At 39.3% G+C, this 21901-nt stretch overlaps 1 protein-coding gene across 1 annotated transcript in view; it reads left to right on the top strand.

Annotated features, from left to right (window-relative positions):
* WASHC3 (WASH complex subunit 3) overlaps nucleotides 1-16128 on the top strand; it is a 93016-nt gene extending 76888 nt beyond the window's left edge. Inside the window, exon 8 of the transcript XR_006708966.1 lies at nucleotides 15621-16128. The gene's annotated coding sequence lies outside the window, so the exon portion shown is untranslated. The remainder of the gene's footprint in view (nucleotides 1-15620) is intronic.
* Nucleotides 16129-21901: the final 5773 nt, after the last annotated feature.

The raw sequence follows: 21901 nt of genomic DNA, 5'->3' as shown, positions 1-21901 counted from the left end.
TTTCAGAGACTTCTTTCCTGTTCTTCTTGTTTCCAGTGTCTGAAAACCAGTTTCATAGATTTTGACCGGTTATTTAGTTGTTTAAGGAGGGAGGGTAAATGTAGTCCCCATTACTCCATCATGAGTGTAGGTGGAAATTCAATGCTTTGCCTTTAGACCCTTAACTCTGATTAGAATGTGAGCACCTTGAAATTCAGCAAGAACAGAACCTGGCACATAGTAGACAGTTAATAAATATTTCTTGAGTAGATGAAGTCCTGTTTCATTTCAACATTGTCCCCAATGAGCTTCTTTCAAAATTTAAATTCTAACCATTTCTCTAATATACCAAGAATATTATTAATTCTCTCCTCAGAAATATTGACTACCCTCTATTATATCCATCTTGTTGTGGTTAACATACATCCATACTGTTCCTAAAATGTTTAGGAAAAGAAAAGAAATCTTAGATGAGGACCTACAAAATTGTAGTTGCCTCTGGTTGACTTAATCCACTAATAGTTTCTTGAGCAGAATCTCTAATCTGTTGTGTACCCATCAATTGGTGGTCTAATCCAGTGGCTTAAATTTTCCTTAGAGGACATGCTTCCTATGCCTCATCTGCCAAAATAATTTAGCCTATCCCTGGTCTAGCTCTATAGTTTATGGATGGAGAATAGATAATGCTCAGAAATGGCGAGTATTGGCATGTTGATTCTGTCACTTTCAGGCTACCAGGCTAAGTGCTAAAAAAATGTCTTGAGAGAAATCATCTCCTAAATCAGGAGAAAGGGTAGAGTAAATTTTAGAAGAGTAAAGTAAATTCAGTTCAATTGTAAAAACTGCATTAAAACATAACGGACAGTTGGGCTTCCTTCATTATTTTTACAGCTGGTCTTCTTTCATCCCTATATTAGCACGTTTGACCTTTTGAAAATTAGAATGACATGACAAGAGTAGAACTACGTATATTATTCCAGCACTAAAAAGGAAAAAAAAAAACACTTTTTTCCCTTTTTTTTTTTTTACAATTCAAATGTGGAATTAAATGGAAACATTTTTTTTTAAGTTTATTTATTTATTTTTGAGAGACAGAGAGATCATGAGCAGGAGCAGGACAGAGAGAGAGGGAGAGGGAGAATCCCAAGCAGGCTCCACACCATCAGGACAGAGTCCAATGAAAGGCTCAGTCCCACGAACCACGAGATCATGACCTGAGCCGAAATCAAGAGTCGGAAGCTCAACTAACTGAGCCACTCAGGCACCCTAAATGGAAATACCTTTTTAAGTAAAAATAATTTTTCTCCCTAAATTAAAATGCAATATTGTGTAAAGTAAGAATGCCACCTAACAAGCCACAACTTAAGTGACTTCTTATTGCTGCTTCATTTTACTTATTTATTTATTTATTTTTAATGTTTATTTATTTTTGAGAGAGAGAGAGAGAGAAAGAGTGCAAGCAGGGGAGGGGCAGAGAGAGAGAGAGGGAGACACAGAATCTGAAGCAGGTTTCAGGCTCTGAGCCGTCAGCACAGAGCCCAGCATGGGGCTCAGATCATGACCTGAGCTGAAGTCAGATGCTTAACTGACTGAGCCACCCAGGCACCCCATATTTTTAAGTAGACTTCACACTCAGCACGGAGCCCAAGGGGGGCCCTGAACTCACAACCCTGAGATCAAGACCTAAGCTGAGATCAAGACTTTGACACTTAACCAACTAAGCCATCCAGGTGCCCCCTCATTACTGCTTTTAAAGGGAACATTTCCCAATTTACTGCCCTTGGAATTTTTTTCACTGGAATAAAATCTATTTTTCACTTTGGAATAAAGAATCTGGATCCTTAAGTACTAGAAGAAATTGGCACCACTTTGCTAACAGTCCCCAGACTCCTAGGGCTTATCATTAGCAAGATAGAGTAGTCCCGGAAGAATGGTATGTTTGGAAAGGATTTTGAGTATTGCTTTTCAGATTTTGACGAGAAAGAGCAATGTGTCTGCTTATTTAGTCTCACTGGTGAGTCAAAGTTAAAACACAAAATTCACTTTCTGATTTTTCTGGGACATTAATGTGTTGATATTTGAAAATTTTCTTCTAAATGAGATAGTCAAGTCATAGTGTCTTTCTCATATTTACTGGTCTCATAACGTCTCCCATTAGACAGTTGAAACTGAATGGAAAAGAAGGGGATTTTTTAGAGTTTCTTTCCTTTAAGTAAAAGGATTTAATTATTTTAAACTTTATGGAATACACTGCCCAAACAGGCCAATAAAGCAATGGGAGTAGTAGCAAAGCAAAACTCTGTAAAGTTAATTTATTAACCAGAAATTTAGTTTCATTTTATGAAGGGCTAGAACATTTTGACCATAGAACTTCTGAGGTGCAGAAGGGGATGTAACATGGGGGTGGAAGGGCTGAATTTAATTTCTTTTTCCCTCATTTTATTTATACTAATAATTTGAGGGAGGAGTTTTTTCAATGTTGGCTATAATTATCAGGCCAAGAGATTTTAGCTGACATAAGGTTGCAACACTCAGTACACAGGAAAAATGGGACAAATCAAAGTCAAAATAAGTTCCTCCTCCTGGAGCTATTAGAGGAGCAGGAACAGCTTGTTCACTAATTGCAGAGAAGTCATTTTTGTTGTATTAAAGGCATGATGTGAGAATCTTTCAGTTCCATCTTGCTCTGCTGTATAATGCTGGTGACAGGTATTTAAGAACTGCCTGTTCTGTCCAAAAAGTTCTATCTGTCTAGCAAGTACTATCAGACCATCTATATACAGAGTTAAACTGCTCCCGACTGCTTTGAAGCACAGCAGACGCTCCCTGTGGCAGGCATGCCTCAGGTTGTAATTCTTTCCCTTGGGTTTCATCCTCCTCATTTAACTTTGGAATTTTTTTTTCCTCACACTTCAAAGACAGTGAATGAGGTTTTGCTTTCTTTAAAGGAGCCACTTTTATTTTAAAGAAAACTTACTTCCTGAACGCAAAGAATCTTGCAAGACATAGCAAGATACTTTCCATTATGTCTCAGATCCTCGCTCAAGTTTGTTTTCCTTGTGTAATCAGTTCTATTTGACAGTGAATACTTGAGGCTATTTCACATTGTGTTCAATGCTAACTTAACACACCAAATTTGTAGAATCATACATAGGGGTTGTTGGTGTGAAGCCGGAAGGTTCTACAAAATTAGGGCAAATTAAGCTAAAGGTCAGTATTATGATTAAACATTATAATTTCCACTAGCCCACAAGAAAAAAAAAAGGCGGTGTACTGGAGGTCCCGCAGTTGAACCCAGGAACGCCTTTTTCTGAACAGTTATTTGCTGTTCACCAGTGTGAAAGCAAAATGATCAAATATTCTGGTTTTTGGGAATTTGCAGTTGTTATTTGATGTTCTAATAGAGATATTGGCTCCAAGCTCTTTGTGGGAGAGCAGTATTTTGCAATAACCTCTTCTTTAGAAAGGTTGAGTCTATTTAAATACGTCAGAGAACAACTTGCCCTGATAGGAAAGTTATTAATATGAGGTCTTTCCCCCCCCCCCTGCCCTTTTAATGGCCCAAATAATAAAGTATTTCAAATTTTTTGTCTAAATAATTTTTATAACATGCAAACTGTACAGAAAACCATAGCCACTAAAAGAAGCCTGAAGTTGCATTAATCTCCATAGAAACACCAAAAGGCAGATAAACAATTCTATATGAGAATGCATTAACCTGTTTATTTCATTTTGAGTTTCTTCCTAGTGCACATGTTGACAACTTCCCTACAAAGGAAAAAAAAGTCAGAAAAATTGGAGGAGATAGACCTATTTTATTTTTGCAGTAAAAAATAACAGTGAACTTCCTACAGTAGTTCTGTCCAACAGAATAATATAAGCTGCATAAATTATTTTAAATTTTCTAGTAGTCACAATTTAAGTGAATTCATTTTAATGATATATTTTATTTAATGAAATTAACTAAAATGTTATCACTTCAGCATATAACCAATATAAAAATTATTAATGAGATATTTTACATTATTTTTCTCATACTAAGTCTTTGAAATCTGGTGTGTATTTCATACTCACAGCAAATATGAATTTGGACTATTCACATTTCAAATGGTCAATAGCCACACGGAGCTTGTTGCTTACCATGTTGGGTAGAGCAATCCTATAGAGGAGTACATATTCACTGTATTTAAAAAGGAAATAGAGTCTCTTCATTGGAGAGCTCTTGCTGTTTTTTCCCTTGGACTTTTTAGAAGCTACTCTAGAAGGCCCTCTAAAGACTTGACATGTTCCTGTCCACAATGATTATGCCTCAGGGTACTCTGCATCCTACAGAAGCAGGTCCGCCAGAATCTGGTGGTAGTTTGCTTCTCTGTGTCTTCTGTATTAATATGTACATGAAGCCGCAATGAATCCTGACTTCTAGCTATCGTATTAATTTTTTCCAACGCTTCACACTTCAAAGCCTCTGGCCTGACAACCTGCTGAAGCTGACTTGAATCTAAGGGGAGACGCATCCAATTATGATGGGCCAAGAGCTATTGCCTACTTGAACAGCCTGTCAAGTAGCCCACATTCAACACCTGTTATAAGCTGAGTACTGGCTTAGCTCATAACTTCATTTGCTCGGGTCCTCTCATCTGCTTGCAACAATACTTCACTAAGATCCTCATCTCTGCCTCTATTCCCCAATTACCAAGTCACCCTCCACAGATCCACCAGAGAGTTTGCTCTAACATGTCTGATTGTTTTGCTTCCCTAGTGGACCTCTGAGATGGCTCCCACTGCTAATAAATTGCAAACTCTTTAGTGTTGCGTATGAGGCCCATCCCACCTGGCCCCAACCTACATCTCAAGCTACCTTCATCTAGTTCCTTTATTGTATGGCCTCTCCCCATTCTCTCTCCACATGTCACCCAGCCAAATGACTTCTTGCCATTCCCTGACCATGCCTTGTCATTCTTCCATGTCAGGTTTATATATAGTTTCCTTTGCCTGGAAAGAACTTTTTCCTCTTGTTCACATGTCAATCCCTACTCATCCATTCCAGAAAACCCAGTGGGTGTCCCTAGATTTCCTACTTACTCCATGAAGGAGCTTCCTGCTAATCTGAAAACATCTTTGTTTCTGATGGTCAAAGTCAAGAACCATTTTCTGTTTGGGGGAAGTTTTCTCAGTTTTTTATTTTTTTGTTTTTTGGTGGTTTTTTGTTTTTGTTTTTGTTTTGCTAGCTGTCTTGTTTCAGAGAGGAGCTACTACTAATCCATTAGCAACCTCCAATAACGTTCAAACATCATACTGCATTAATGCCCTAGTCTTATCAAGAGTAATATCTCAGAAAAAAACAGAAGTTTTTTTTTTAAAGGTACACTTGAAAACTGTTTGAAAGTAAAAATGAACAATTTTTAATATAGTCACGTTAAGAGGGGACTTAAAATAAGACATGGACCTCTTAACTCCTTTTGGGGGCTGAGTACACATAAGCACTCATTTTGTAAGTATTGTTATCTCTTTAGTGCTTTTTTAGGGCAGTTTCCCATTCATGCTTTTTATAGCAGAGCTATCAACAATTCATTCTCACACCTCAACATGTCCCAAGTGAAACTCACACCATCTCTTTAAACCTGTTCTTCTGGACTCTTTGAGTTCTGGAAAGGACATCACTTGGAATTGTACCAACATACCCTTCTCTGTCACTCCTCGCAACAAATATGTTGCCAAGTCCTTTTATTCTACCTCTGCAGCCTCTCTGCCAATCACTCCCTTTCTGCTATTCCTACTGCCAACATCCCAGTTCAGGCCCATGTTGCCTCCTACCTATACCCTTGAAATCACCTCCAGCCCTTTTTCCTTTCAACTCCTAAACTCCAACACTTACCAAGACTTCTAAAGCCCAGCTCTAAGGATGTCACCTCCCAGCCTAAACCACCCCCAGTTTCTCCCTGTCACCTAGTAGACAAAATCCAAATTCTTTAGCCTGATGTTCAAGGTCCACCCATACTTTGACCTCAATATAACATTATAATGTGATTTCCTCCTACTCCCCTACATGTACTCCAGCTAGAATGTACTAATCGTATCCCATATACACCCTTCCCACTGTAGCATCTTGGCTTTATCTGTGGTGTTCTTGTCTCTTCTGCCTTTCCTAACTTATTGCTGATCAAAATATGACACCATTCTTCAAGGCCAAGTCAAAACTACTACCTCATCCATGAAGTCCTTCTGGATTTTCCAGCAAGAAATAATCTTTTGGTCCTTGTACATACTTTGTTTGTTATGATTCTTACTATAGTTTACTTTGTAAGCTTGTTTTGTGTATATGTGAATCAATATCTTATCTCTGCTGAGATTATAAAGTTTATTTCATTGATTCAACAAGTATGTGTTGAGTGCCTACTAGGTGCTAGTGCAGTACAGAAAACAGTGATCAAGCCAGACAAGGTATTTATTTTAGAGGGCCATGCTAGGGTACCTAGTATGTATTTAATTCCTAATTTATGTGAAAAAAAAATATTTCTAGACTAGAAAAGTAGAATAGGAAGTAAATTAAAAAGGCTTCAGAAAAGCTGAATTAGGAGTTCACAATAGCTAGGAGTCTGTCTCTTGTCCCTGTAGCCATGGAGACCCCAGCAAGCCCTCACACAGAGCCCTTTGCTCTCAGTTACAAGCATCTCCAACAGTAATCATAACAACAACCACTGAGCTTGGACATGTGATTTCCAAACTCATTTCAGATGAGAAGCCACAAATTAGGAGCAGGGTGTAGAAATGGTACAGTCAGTCACATGGGCATCGGTGAGATGGACAGTCCAGCAGAAAGGGAGGATCCAGAAAAGCTAAAAAACAAAACAACAATAAAAGAGAGAGAGAGAGAGCAATCTGCAGCCATTTAAAATAGGGACAAACAGTTCTGCATATCTCTGACGGGCCTGAAGACTTCTCGGTGTCCTAGCACACTACTTCTAATGACACATCATCAAGCCAGGCTATGTTTACAGAGCACTATTTTAGAAGGCAGGGAAGATTAATATATTGGAAATGTTTCCATCCAAGATAATTAAAACTCTTGGTGTTTAAAAGGATGAATCCTCAGCCATCTATTAAGCTCACTTATCCACAACGGCTCTCTCCCACCCCCACCAGCAGGCTCTGGAGCCAGGGTTTTATTGTACTTCCTTGCACTTCTTGATTCATTTGCCTCAGAACATTCGTTGGCTCTCAGCATTCAGTTTAATTTTCATTCAGTAAGTTTCATGCCCATGTTATTTGCACGACACTCTAAAAGGGCCAATGGAGAACACAAAAGATTTGAAAAGTCTAGACCCTAGTCTTGTCTTAGAGATGCTCAGGGTCTAGTTTAGGAGATAAGACCTACATCCTTGAAGGAACATAAATACACAACAGAGATGCAAATAGTGTGTAGTGAAACAAACTTCGCAGTGAAGGATTGCCTGGGAAAGGACTAGGGCTAATCAGGAAAAGATTTCTTAGAGCCTCTGAGCCAGAAGTGGAAGATTTGGGAAGGGCATTTTGGTAAAGAAAACAGGACAAAGAGGAGTGACAGCTCTAGGCAAGAAAGAGCAAACACTGTGTAGGCAGTGGTAAAGAGCTGGCCTGGCAGATGGGCTGAGGGCCCTGCTTGGGGAAAATGAAATATGTTTGATGCATTTCCACAGTTTTGTACCAATCCTTGTCATCTTTCTAAAGTCATGTCTTAGTCTGCGTGGGCTGCCATAGCAAAATACCATACCATCATTTGAGTAGCTTAAATGAAAGACGTTTATTCTCACAGTTCTGGTGCTAGGAAGTCTAAGATCAAGATAACAGCTGATTGGGTTTCTGGTGAGTGCCTGATTCCTGGCTTGCAGACAGCCACATTTTTGCTGTGTCCTTACTTAGGAGAGTAGGAAAGAGCAAACTCTCTGGTGTCTCTTCTTATAAGGACACTAATCCCATTGTGAAGGTCCCACCCTCATGACCTCATCTAACCCTAATTACCTTCCAAAGGCCTCATCTCCAAGTACCATCACATTGGTGGTTAGACCTTAAACATATGAATTCAGTGAGGGTAGGGGAACTGGGGGGAGGACATAAACATTCAGTTTGTAACATCATATGAATGTAAATCCCTGCATCTTTTGAAAAGCCTGAAAAATCCATTTTGATGTATAGATTGGTACTCTTTTCAATGGTGTCATTTTGCTAGAGAGTTTATGCAACAGCTGGTTGCAAGCTACAAAGCTGACTTGATTTTCTTGTTCTAAGTTCATTTCACAAATGAAGTTGTAGGAAATGTAGGTTCTTCTTTGGTTAGAAGCTCTGGAGGATTCTACTTCTAGAAGACATCATCCAGTGCTGTCTGGATGTGCCTCAAGCTTTGGGCAATGGTTAACAGATTCTATGAGCAATTGAATAGGAGCACAAACAATAGGCTTACTTTCTATAGCTTGCTAACTGCTCAGGACTGGAGATTTATCAACCTGTTAAAATGAGGTTCTAATAACTGTGCATTTACCTTTCTCACTAGACTGTAAATTCTGGGAGGGTGGGGTAAGTGTTTTCCCCAGCATCTAGACCATCACCCACCACAGAAATGGGACTTACTGCTAGATTAACAGCTGAATAAATGGTTGAATGCAAGACAAATACATTTATTAACATTTGACTAAAGTCAAGTCATTTCTCAAAATTAACTTAGCCTGAGCTGGCTGAGATTCTTGTGACTGGTGCATCATGACTTTTTAACTAATTAAAAGCAAACCACAAAATCAGGGATTTTAAAGTCATTTTTTCACAGACATGTTCGTTGTAAATCCAATACCGTATCCTGTTGAATTGGCTGCTTTGTGTAATTGAGAGCCAATTTCAACGTTCACATGACAATGAAAATCTCAAGCTTAAATTTATTAATATGTTGTCTTGGCAGAACACCAGGCCTCTTAATAACAAAATATGGAGAGAAATGATATTAGTCTCCAAAGACTTGAATTTGATTTCGAAAATAAACTGATGTTGTTCTTAAAAAGATCATTCACAAGAAGACATAACTGTGGAGCTGTGGACTATAAAGTAATTTAAACGAAAACGAATCCAAAGTACAGAGAATCAAAGTTCCAGTATGGTAGTTAGTTTGAAGGCCAAGGAGCAAAATATTCAATTGTTTTAGAGCCCACCTGAGCAATTCAAGTTCTGAATAGTTGCTAACTCCTAATCTGGACACACTTAACAAGTAATTTGCCAAATACACTAGGATATGAAGCAGAGGCACTGCAGATTCAACCAGTTGGATCCCAGAGAAGGAGACTGTATCATCTCTCATAACCATGGCTATTATTCATTGAACACATACTAGGTATCTGTCCAGCACTATGTCAAGTGCCATGCAGACTTATCTAATCCTTAATAAACCCCCCATTGAGCAGATGAGGAAACTAAGGCTTAAAAATAAATTAAGTGAGGGCGCCTGGGTAGCTCAACTGGTTAAGTGTCTGAGTCTTGGGTTCAGCTCAGATCATGCTGTCACGGTTTGTGAGTTCGAGCCCCACATCAGGCTCCATGCTGACAGTGAGGAGCTTGCTTGGGATTCTCTCTCTCCCTCTCTTTCTGCTCACTCTCTCTGTCTCTCAAAAAAAATAAGTAAAAAACTTTCTAAAAATTTATAAAAAACAAAATAGGTTAAGTAAATTACCCCCAAATCAATAAGTCTGTAAATGGAAAAGCAAGATTTTTGCTTTCCCTTTTGGCCATTCCATTTTATTCCACTCAAAAGATGGTCCTTGAAATGACAATATCAGCATCACCTGGGACGTTGTTAGAAATCAAAATCTCAAACTCCATCCAGACCTACTGAATCAGAATCACTGATTATAGAACCTCTCCAAGAGGTTCTAAAACACTCTAAAGTTTGAGAAGCACATCTCCATTCTACTCTGTTTCACAAAACTTTAATAAATGTGTATATTTCATTTTGCCAGTACAGATTCTTACCAAACCCAGAAAATTAATAACACATCCATTGCTCTGTTTTAACTATAGTCACCATACCAGTGTCCACAATTCCTACAAATAGAATATGTAAATTGAGCCCAAGGAAAACAACCCAATAGCATTATCCATCTAAAATATGAACAAGGGCTACAGTGATTGGAATTCTTTCAAGACCTGACTACACACATTGATTTGGGATTAAAACAGTAAACACTTAGCTCATTCTAAGCTTTAACAGATAAAATAGATTTTTAATATAAGCTCAGAAATGAGTATCTTGCCGAGAGGGCAAGAGTAAACATCCTGTGTGCTGTGACAAAAGTGAAATATAATATATGAAAAAGGCAGTCAGAATTCCAATCTATTGCTATGCATGGTTGTCTTGCCAAATAATGAAAAGTATTGACATTGCTGCTGAGCTGTCATTGGCATGCTACACAAACATTGAGATTTTCTAGGCAAAGTGACTGGAAGTCATTCAAATATTTATAATGGTGTAATGGGTGAACTGGAGAATTTCTCTTTCAAAAAAATTTTTGTTCCAAACTCCTTGATGAGAAAATATTTGGAATAAACCACAATAGATTTATATACAGACTTATATGGCTGAAATTGATTTTTGTTTCCCTGGGAATTTAAGAATCTTTTTAATAGTTGAGAGCTGGTGTACAGCTGCAAGAGGTTGGCTTAATACGAAGCCAGTATTTATGCTTTCTTGATAGAACAAATGAGAATTCTCTGTTTTCTATCTTACTTATGTTGAAAGCCTGGCAACACTGGGATATAATACTTGCTTCTTCAAAATGTTTTTAGACTGTTGTTCACTCTTTTGTATTTCATCTCGAAGCTGCTTTATTTATAATATTATTAAACCTCAAAGAAACCCATATGGTGGAAGGGAATGGAGAAATTTTGCAATTTCACTATTTTATTCTTCTTTAATAGAATTTACGTGAAAATGAAAATTGTTCAAGTCTGCTTTTTGTCTCAAGGAGTATGTCTATACCTTGCAACAGGATGGCTTAAACGGATGGGTAAATTCTATTACACAATAAATTTTATGGTTGGCATTTAATTCTGAAGAAATTGTCTTTTTCTAACAGGAGTGTGAAGATTTAGGTAGATACTTGCTGTCTCTATATTTAAATAAAGCAACCCAACCTCAGAAAAATACATAGTTTTGTCTGAATGTAGATCCAGCAATATTGTTACCAGCAGCCTCTATTTCTTAATAATCTCTAGGTTCAAATGGGGTGCCTGAGTGGCCCAGTTGGTTGAGCAACTGACTCTTGATTTTGGCTTAGGTCATGATCTCACGGTTTGTGAGTCTGAATACCACATGGAGCTCTGCACTAGCAGTACAGAGCCTGCTTGGGATTCTCTCTCTCTCCCTCCCTTCTCAGCCCCTCCCCCACTCACATTCATTCTCTCTCTCTCTCTCTCTCTCTCTCTCTCTCTCTCTCTTTCTTTCTCTCTCTCTTTCTCCCTCCCTCTCTCAAAACAAATAAACTTAAAAAATTGTTTAAAAAGGTTTGAAGGGCATCTGGGAGGCTCAGTCTGGTAAGCATCTGACTCTCAGTTTTGGCTCAGGTCATGCATGATCTAATGGTTTGTGAGTTTGAGCCCCTCATTGGGCTCTGCGCTGACAGTGCAGAGCCTGCTTGGGATTCTGTCTCTCTTTCTCTCTGCCTCTTCTCTGTTTGTGTGTGCACACTCTCTCTCTCAAAATAAATAAACATTGGGGGAAAAAAGTAAAAGCAGGAATCCAACTGGTCAGTATAATGTAGAGGTTAAAATCGTGGACACTGGAATCAGATAGTCTTGATTCCAATCCTTGATCACTTCTTACTACCTATGTGACCTTGCACCAGTCACTGTAGCTTCTTATGCCTCCGTTTTTTATCTCATAGAGCTGTTGATCAGATTTACTCAGAGAGTGCTCAGAAAAGTGCCTAGTGTGGGGCAGGTGGTCAATATATGGATGCCATCATTGTTATTCTCAGGGCCTTTTCTATCACCTGTAAATGGATGCAATAAACAAACAAATCTTATGGAATTTCTGTTATGGGGAAAGCTAGGTTCCATGAGCTCAAGAACCAAGCATGTCTTTTCACTATTGTATCCTAGCACATAGTGTAGATGCCTGACATACATTATGTATGAATGAAAATTTAAGTAAATAATTATATATGTAAAGTGTTTGGCACAGTGCCTGACACAAAGCAAGGGTTCAATAAATGAGGGCTATTTTAAGTATTTTTAACTATTTTGTGGAATCCTTCATAGAGTTTTTGCTCAAGCCTGACCTCTGCCCATAGTACTGGGAAGTCTTCACTGGAATTATTCACTCTTAAAAACGAAGACCTCTGAGAAGCTCTATCCAGTGGCAGTATGGAATTACTTCTTAGGCCTTAAGGACAAGGGAATTAGTAGTCAGAGCATTGTGACAGAAATCTAGGAAATTAAGATTCAGGTCCTGGCTTCACAATATCCTACTAGTGTGGCCTTAGACAAGTTATCTCTTTGACTCTGTTTCTTCTATTGTAAATGAATGGTTTGGATTGAAAGATCCTCTTCTAACATTGGATCTCCATAATTTTACAAATTATGTTATAACTCTTTGTTCCTGAACATATGAACAATTTTTATGGCTTATCCTTCATGTATGTAGCATGCCTATCACACACACACACACACAGGTGTAAGTCAGCAGTACTGTTGTGAATTTTTTCATCTAATACAGGAACTTTTCTTCTGGAATAAAAAATTCCTGGGGGTACCTGGGTGGCTCAGTTGGTTAAGCATCCGACTCTTGATTTCAGTTCAGGTCATAATCTCAGTTTGTGAGTTCAAGCCCTGCTTTGGGTCCTATGCTGACAGTGCAGAGCCTGCTTGGGGTTCTCTCTCTCCCTCTCTCTCTCTGCCCCTCCCTCACTTACACGTGCTCTCATACACACACTCTCTCTCTCAAAATACATAAATAAACTTAAAAAAATCCTCTCTCCATTTATACCTTTTTTGGAGATTCCTGCATGAGAGTTTTACATTTAGATCTAGCATCCACATTAGATTATAAATGAGAAATATTCTAAGAGAAAGCCTTAATTAAGTAAAACTAATAACTTATTTTGTCCATTCATCCCAATGTGATAGTCCCACCTCCAAACTCATCCAACTTTTCTTATTTGTGCCAATTATTTGCTATTTCTTGAACATCCAACTGTTTAGGCATGTGTGTGTGCGTTGTCTCCCTGTGTAAGAAGAGCTATCACCTACTATTTGCCAGGCATCGTGCTAAGGAATTCTCTAATTCTTTCAACGATCCTCAAAAATGACAGAGGAGGAAACTGAACTTAAGTGTGTAAGTGGGTGCCCAGTTTAAACCACAGTAATTGATGGATTCTGTTTCTACTCTATACTGTCTTTCAATAGCTGCTTGCTGTCAAATACCAACAGTCTAAAAACGTCCCTCAAAGCAGATCTGTTTATTATATTTGTTTGAACTACCCTCCCCATACACACACAGTGTTGTGAATATAATACGTGCTAGAAAATGTATGTTGAGTAAATGAAAGAAAAAAGGTGTGCATTGGGCCTTCCTCAATTTTGTGGCCTCATTTCTCTCTTAGAGTTTTTTTTTTTTTTTCTTAACCAAAACAAGAAGTGGTAAGTTTGTCACAGGAATACAAACCATGGAGTTATGACAAGTGGCAAACTGGCTCTAAGGCATTGAGGAAGTCAAAGCATAGTCCCTGCTGTTTCTTTCCCAGCACACAGTGGACCTGAATATCAGTATTCCCATCTCATGACAACGTCCGTAGACAGCAGCAGCCTGCTGTGAAGGACACAAGCAATGTCCTAACCAGGGGCAGGGATCTCTAGGCCTTTTCAAATTCTATACCAAAGAGTTTTCTCTAGGCTTATTGAAATGTATTTTAAGAGAAGTTGTTTGGTATTATTCTAATCACATGTATTTTGAATATTACAAAAGTGAGAGATTGAACAAGGCCATTATTTCTGATGACAGAGATGAGAGGGTTTATACTTAAATGGGGGTGATAAATGCAATTTTAGAATCTTCTTTACTGGGTACTCTTGAAATGTAGGTAGTCATGATCAGTCTGAGAATGTTACATTAAACTTAGAACTTGTATTAGGCAAGTTAAACTCAAGCAGTCCCCAAATTTAAGCTTTACATAATAAAGGTTTATTTCTCCCTCATGCAATAATGTAATAATGTAAGAACTCTTGGTCAGCCAATGATCATATTTCAAGGGTACAATCTCATTCCTTTTTATAGTGCCACCTGCTCTAGATCATCAGAGTACTCTCCACCAAGCTTCAGGTGGAAAAAAGAATGTGGAAAATTAAGCAGAAAGTTCATATAGGCCAGGCCTAGATACATATCACTTTCTGTCCACATTTGTTTGGCCAAAATTCAGCTGTATGCACCTAACTGCAAGGAAAGCTAGGAAATGCAGTCTAGCTGAGTGCCCATTTAGAAAGGAAATGGGGGTCCTGGGTGGCTCAGGTGGTTAAGCGTCTGACTCTTGATTTTGGCTTAGGTCATGATCTCACAGTTCATGAGATCGAGCCCCAGGTCAGGCCCTGTGCTGACAGCACAGAGCCTGATTGGGATTCTCTCTCTCTCTCTCTCTCGCTCTCGCTCTCGCTCTCACTCTCGCTCTCCTTCTCTCACAAAATAAATAAAACATTTTTTTAAACCTCATCCAGCATTATGGGGTTAGCAGTGTTTCATGTACAGAGCAAATAAATGGTTGTTCTTGTTACAACTGGTACATCTGATACAATCTAATAACCATTATCTGAGACACTATACAGTGCAAAGCCAAGTGTTCATTGTGGGCTATGATAAATAAGACATGACTTCTGCCCCTAAGAATTTTGCACTAAAATAGAGCTCTCAACCAACTCTAAAATGGGGAAGGATAAATTAAGGATAAAATAGAGGTGAAAGTGTTTTTGGCATACATTTGATTATATACCTGTCTGCCCTAACTTTAAGCCTCTCAAGACCAAAATCTCATAACACATCTTCGTGGTCTTTACTCAGTGCCTAGCATATAGGCACTGATATAAAATATATAATATTTTATATAAAATATAAAAGTATTTTTAAGAGAACAAAATAAAGAACCATGTCTAAGGAGTGCAGAGAATGAAATGATTGCTTATGTGTTGTTGTAAGTTGTGCACTATACAACTCTAGGAGGTGCAATTTACGTTGTGGTCATTGTGAATGTCTTTCCTTAGAGTTGTATAGTATACAATCTGCACATCTGTATGTGACAGCCCTGGGGAAAAGAACAACCCAAAACTGCATCCAGAAAAACATGAAAATTGAGCTGGGCTTTGAGATATACAAAGACTTTCTACATATGAAAAAGGAGAGCAAAGGTATTCCAGACTGAGTCATCCAGAAACCCAGAGTTCTGGAAAGGCAACTGGTAGATCAGGTAGCCAGGAGTTATACTGAGACAAGGAGGTAATGAATGAGAGTTGAAGTTACTTTATTGCTCAGTAGTGAAGGGTGTTGATTACCACACTGAGAAGTGTAAAGTTTTATTGGTAAATGTTCTGGGTTATTGTTGTTTTGGGGGAACAGAAATAATGTGAGCCCACTCCTGTTTTAGGAAAATCATTCTGGCCATGATGTGGGAGATGAAGTGAAGAAATGGTAAAAAGGAGATCACTTGGGAGATCACTACTACATTGCAGCTGAGAGACGATAAAGACCTCACTGGAACAATGACAGAGTAGTATGAAGAAAAGAACGAAAGGACTTTGTGACTTATTGGCTACCCCAGGTGAAAGAGAGTGAAAAAATACTCCAAGGTGATGTGGAAGATAGTGTGGGCAATTCACTGCAAGAGAACAGGAGTTTTAAAAAGGGAAATGATGTATTCAGTTTAGTATGTATTGCATTTGAGGTGCCAGCAGATCATCTATATAAATACCCAGACAGAGGGGAGATGATTTCTGAGCTGTCAGCTCATGGTAGTGGCTGAAATCATATAGGCCTGGTAGACAGTACAGAGCAATGGTTCTTAACAAGGTTGTGTGTTTATGCGGAGGGAGAGATTGGTCTGGCTTACCTATCACTGAGTAAGACAATAAACCAGCACACAAAGCTTAACACAACCACTTATTTTGCTCATTATTTTGTTGGTCAGTATTTGAGGAAGGATTAGGTAAGCTAGATAGTTTTGTTTTACATGGTCTTAACTATAGCGGCTGGGCCTGGAGGATCCACTTTCAGGATGGTTCTTCACTCATACATGGTGTCTCCATGCTCCACACATGGGGTCTTATCATTTGAGGTGCTCCATATGGCTTGGGTTTCTCATATCATGGTGGTCTCAGGATATTTGATGATATTTCTTACAGAGGCAGGAGTTAGAGCTACCAGGCCGGTAAAGGACCATGCCTAGAACTGGCACAGTGTTACTCTGTTACATTTTATTGGTCACAGGGCCTAATCATGTTCAAGAAGTTGAGAAATTGATTCCACCTCTTGATGGGGAAAATGGCATGGTCACATTGCAGAAGGGCATGTGGGATGGGAAATATTTTGGAGCCATATTTCAAAAATACTCTTTGCTACAGGAGTGTCCATCAAAGTCACCTGAGGGGATTTTTCAAATTATGGCTAATATGCTTCCAAGTTTTTTTTAATTTTTTTAAGATTTTATTTTATTTTTTTATTAGAAAAATTTTTAATGTTTATTCTTGAGACAGAGATAGAGAGACAGAGTGTGAGTGGGGGAGGGATAGAGAGAGAGGTAGACACAAAATCCAAGGCAGGCTCCAGGCTCTGAGCTGTCAGCACAGAGCCCAATGTGGGGCTCAAACTCACAAACCGTGAGATCATGACCTGAGCCAAAGTCGGACGTTTAACCGACTGAGCCACCCAGGTGCCCCTGTAAGATTTTATTTTTAAGTAATCTCTGCACCCAACATGGGGCTCAAGCTCACAACCCCAAGATCAAGAGTCACATGCCCTACGGACTGAGCCAGCCAGGCACCCCTACTTCCAAGTTTTAAATATGTTGCACAAGAAATCCTGATACATATCCCTGACTGAGACCCACTGGTGTAGAACAGAAAGAAAAAGTAGCCCAGAAATGAAATGTAAAAGGAAAAACAACTCTGAAGAAGAGCTCCTGCTGATAGACCAGTGATGAAAGAGATGAGTTTGAGCCAGAGCTGGAGAGAATTCAAGGAGGGTACAGTCAGCAGCACCAAATGTCATGGAGGCAGTGAGAATGAGAAGTGAGCAGAGGTTGCTGGATTTGGCTTTGAAAGTTTTCCAGGCATCTCTGAACTCTGTTGCAGTTGGGGTTGGGATCCAAATTCTGAGGCTTGCAAACTGAGTCCAAAACTAGGATAGGTTCCTTTTGCAGTCCATCTTCTGCGTAGAATATAGAAAGCACTAACTAGGCTTTCTATATTCAGGCTAGGGCTTGAGAGAATGAAGTTCAGATTCTGAGTTGGCTGTATATTCACTCTGTGACCTTATACAGGTCACTCAGTCTCTCTGGGCTTCAGACTCCTTTGCTCTGAATTCTATATTAATATTTAAAGTGCCATATTCTGGGGGCACCTGGGTGGCTCAGTTGGTTAAGTGTCGGACTTCAGCTCAGGTCATGATCTTGTGGCTCATGAGTTTGAGCCCCACATCGGGCTCTGTGCTGACAGCTCAGAGCCTGGAGCCAGCTCCCTCTCTCTCTGCCTGTCCCCATGCTCTGTCTCTCTGTCTCTCAAAAATAAATATTAAAAAAAAAATTTTTAAGTGCCATATTCTATTCTTGTTTGCATTCAACAAATGTTTATTTTCTTGAGATACTTTTTAGCAAGACTTGAAAATACTGTTTTTTAATGTGGTACTATTTGGGACCAGGATAAGGGAAAACATCTGCTTTTATTTCTTTTTTTTTTTTTTTTTTTTTTGACAGAGGTTCTAAATATTTATAATTTACATGAAAAAAAATTACAACAGTCGTACTGGGTTTCTTTCAAATGTGAAGAAAGAGAGAAGGTTTTGCAAATGAAAATGATAGAAGCCACCTTAGTAGGAAAATAATCTGAAGATGGTGTTTGCTCAGAATGGCTCAAAAAGGTCCCCAAGTCCTTAACGTCACCAGGAAGTCCTGGTAGATAGGTAATATAAGAGAAATTTAGGTTAATAAACTCTCTGGAGAGTGCTGTCAGATGGGTTATGATGACTGGGTTTGCTTTATGCTCCTTAGTCCCTTTCTGAAAGAAACTAGTGAGACAGTGGTATGAGTCTGGATGTTTCTGGATCAGCCACTGGGGAGCTTTTCAAGCAGTATCCTTCCAACCCAGCCCCCAACTGGGCTCTCCAGGCATCTGCCTTCAGCAAGTCCAAGGCTAAAACAGAGTTTACACAGCTGGGCCTAGGTTTCATGAGGATCTTCATTCTTTGTAGTCTGATTCTCAGTGCTACTTTGGGATACCTCTGAAGATGGGGAGCCAATTAGCTCTGGTCATCAAGTAAATTGCCAATCAGCCTTCCCATTTCCAACTCTAGACTCTTTTATTTCAGCCTGGTCCCTTCCTCCAACCCCTTACCTACTTCTCAGTGCTCATTCCCCACTCCATGTCTTAATCATATTTTTCCTTCCTTCTCTTTCTCTTTCTCTTATTCAAATTCTAATCAGAGTTCGGAGCCAGCTAAATTCTATCTCTCCTTGGAGCTTCCCTGTCAACTCTAGGCCTCTGGACCGACCCCCCCCCCCCCCCCCCCCCACCACCACAGGCATGAGTTACTCACTGGGCAAGCTAAGCATGTGCTTACAGCACTTGTGAGTCAGGGGTCTCAGCTGTCCCACCCCCTACTCCCGCCTTACCCCCCCACACACACACACACATCTCAGCTTGAATGAATGTATATAGAATTTTGAAATGGAAAAATCTAAAAAGATTTTATTTTAACTTTAGCATATGTAACCTTTGTGACATTTCAAGAAATAACATTTATTCTTCATTGTGTGGGAAGGGGGACTCAAAAGGAGTACTCTTTTCAGTTTAGGGTCTTTAGAGTTCTTAATTTTATACTAATCTCTCCTCTGAAATTATATTGCACTCATTGGGCTTTCCATAGACATTGGCATTTAATTGTATATTGTCATGTGTATGACCTAGTGGCTGAGCACATGGATTCTGAAGTCAGACTGATGTGTTGAAATCTTGACACTGACACTTACTAGCTCTGTGACTTTGGGTAAAGTGTTTGTGGTAGATCATCTCCAATCCTAGCTGCCATAACTCCTTCCCTCCCCACCCCGCCCCCCACCCCAGCCACTCCTCCACTGAGAGATAAACCTTGTTTCTCCTTCTCTTAAATCTTGCTGGGCCAGTAACACCTTTGACCAACAGATCATGGGATAAGTGACGTTCTAAGCCCAAGCCTTAAGAGAAGCGAGAGCTTCCATTCCTTCCCTCCTGGAGGGCTCCTTCTTAAGAATCCAGCTGCCATCCTCGGAGGGACAGTGGAGGAATACGGATGTCCACAGGTAGACAGTCTCAACTCTGCTCCCAGCTGACATCCAGCACCAATTGCTAGCCATGTGAGCAAGCCATCTGGGATGTTTTAGCTCCACTGAGCCTCCAGATAAATGTAGCCCCATATAACATCACGTAGAGCAGAACTTCCCAGCTGAGCCTGGCCAACTCAGAATCACGACACAATAAAATGATTATTACTTCAAACCATTACGTTTCGAGGTGGTTTGTTGTATAGAAATAGATCATTGAAACAGTATTTAACCCTACTTAGATTTGGTTTCTTCCTCTGCAAAATGGAGTTAATAATGGTACCTATTTCATGGGATTGTTTTGAGCATTGAATGAGATTAAATGTATGCTAACTGCTTACTTATGTTATGCTATATTAATTACCATTATTATTATATTAATTATATAGTTATATTAATTCTTCAAGGAAGGCTCTGTCACTGACTAAAAGATTTCAAAAATCAGAGTGCAGGAGGTGGGGGAGGGCAGGGGAGAAAAGTGAAGTATAGGACATAAATGGAACTAATATTTCTTGGGAACCTACTAAAGGTTCCCACGCTAGGCTTTAACATATATGATCTCCCTTGCTCTTGACAGAAAACTTGTTAACACATATCATTACCCTTATCATGGGAGTGGAGACTCAGAAATTAATTTATCCAAGGTGCCACAGCCAGGACATAATGTAAGTGGGCTTCAAAGTGGGCTATATGACTTTTTTTTTTTTTTCACTTTTCCACACATTTTGGACAGAGGAGCTTCCTGACATCTTTCAAAGTGTAATTTCTGCTTTCAGTGAGAAATTACATATCCAGCCAGATTCTCTTCGACCCAACCAACATTCTGCCTCTGATCATAACAATGAGAAAAACTTAAGAATATCCCCGAAAGTCCTTCACTTCCAATAACTATTACAAATATAGTACCAAGGAATATAGATAAACCTTTCATGAAACTAGTTATTTTTTAGATTATATCACTTCTCAGAGAAACAATTTCCAGCCACTGCCTCTTATTTTTTCCTAAAATATCACCTTTAGCCCTCTAGGAAGGGCTTCACCACTATGCCTATATACATTACTGCTTAATTTGTAAATGAGATGTTACTGCATCTTTCCTCACAGAGCCAGTTTGCCGGGTAAGGACAGCACAGTGCTGATAAGAAAGCCTCTACTAGGCCCCTCAAACCAGGCCTCTGAGATTCTGGCTGAAAGTTTACCACAGATCTGTGTCCAATAATAAAATCCTCCTCAAATCTGGGAGCACTCAGCTCATTCCTGCCTTCTCAATCTTTTAAGTGCCTCCTTCCCATGCTCCTTCTTTTCCTTTCCCCAGTCCCTTGCAAAATCCTGTTCCAAAACGTCAGTCAACCATCAGCTAATGGGATCAGAAGTTGCTTCACAATCACAAAACCTCCTGTTCCCTAGCCCAAGGGCCCCCGTTACTATCCAGTGTCCCAAGATGACCTCCAGCCTCCATGACGTAAGAAGACATTTCAGAGCAGCTTTATAAATGGAGAAACTCATTTGTTATTTTTTCAAGGGACCAAGAAAAGAAAATGTTACGAACAAGGAAATTGTTGGTGGGTCATTGGCTGGGACACTGAAATTTGAACATCGAACAATCAATTAGAGGATAATATAAACAGGTTTCATTATACAGATTTTAGGAATATGATATGAATAGTCTGTTGTTTTGAATTCTAGAATGTTCCTCCCCCTACTACACTCCCACCTCCACCCCCTCTTACTATGACTTGGCATCCTCCCTCTTACTACTCTACTCTGCTTGTTGTTTTCTCCATCTACGTCTGCTGTTGGAGTGCAGATGAACTCTGCATTTGGCTTCATGTGTTTGCCTTGCCTACATTTATTCTGGTTTCCTATTGTGGTGCCGACACACGTTTTTAAGGGTTCCATTATGTTAGGTTTTTTTTTTTTTCCCTACTCTCCTCAGAAAAAAATTGACTTTTCAAAGGCATACTTAAAAAAAATTTTTTTTTGTTTAAAGAAATAAGATTCTTCCTAGTTCTTTGTCCTCTTTCACAGTTACAGCCATGTAAACCATAAGGAATCCATTAGTGTGTAAGAGGCTTTGAAGCTGCTAGATGTGTGTGTGTGTGCGCGCGCACTGTTTTTTTCTCTTTCTCTCAGAATGTTGCTGCTGCCAACCACTGATTTAGGAATGTTTAGGGGTATATGCCAATTCAATAATCAAAATCATTTTGGTACTGGGAACCCAACCGCAGTCTCTGTAGACCAGTGGAATTTATTGCTTGCTCCAGTTTATTAAGTAATAGTACCAACAACATTTTGAATAAAGAAGAGTCTGATAAGATGTGAAAGAATGTCAGGATAATTCATTTTGATCATAAAAC

The sequence above is a fragment of the Leopardus geoffroyi genome, chromosome B4 (assembly GCF_018350155.1).
Source record: "Leopardus geoffroyi isolate Oge1 chromosome B4, O.geoffroyi_Oge1_pat1.0, whole genome shotgun sequence".
NCBI classification, from domain to species: Eukaryota; Metazoa; Chordata; class Mammalia; order Carnivora; family Felidae; genus Leopardus; species Leopardus geoffroyi.
The sequence above is the reverse complement of the archived record's forward strand: the minus strand, read 5'-3'. Positions and strand labels throughout refer to the sequence as shown.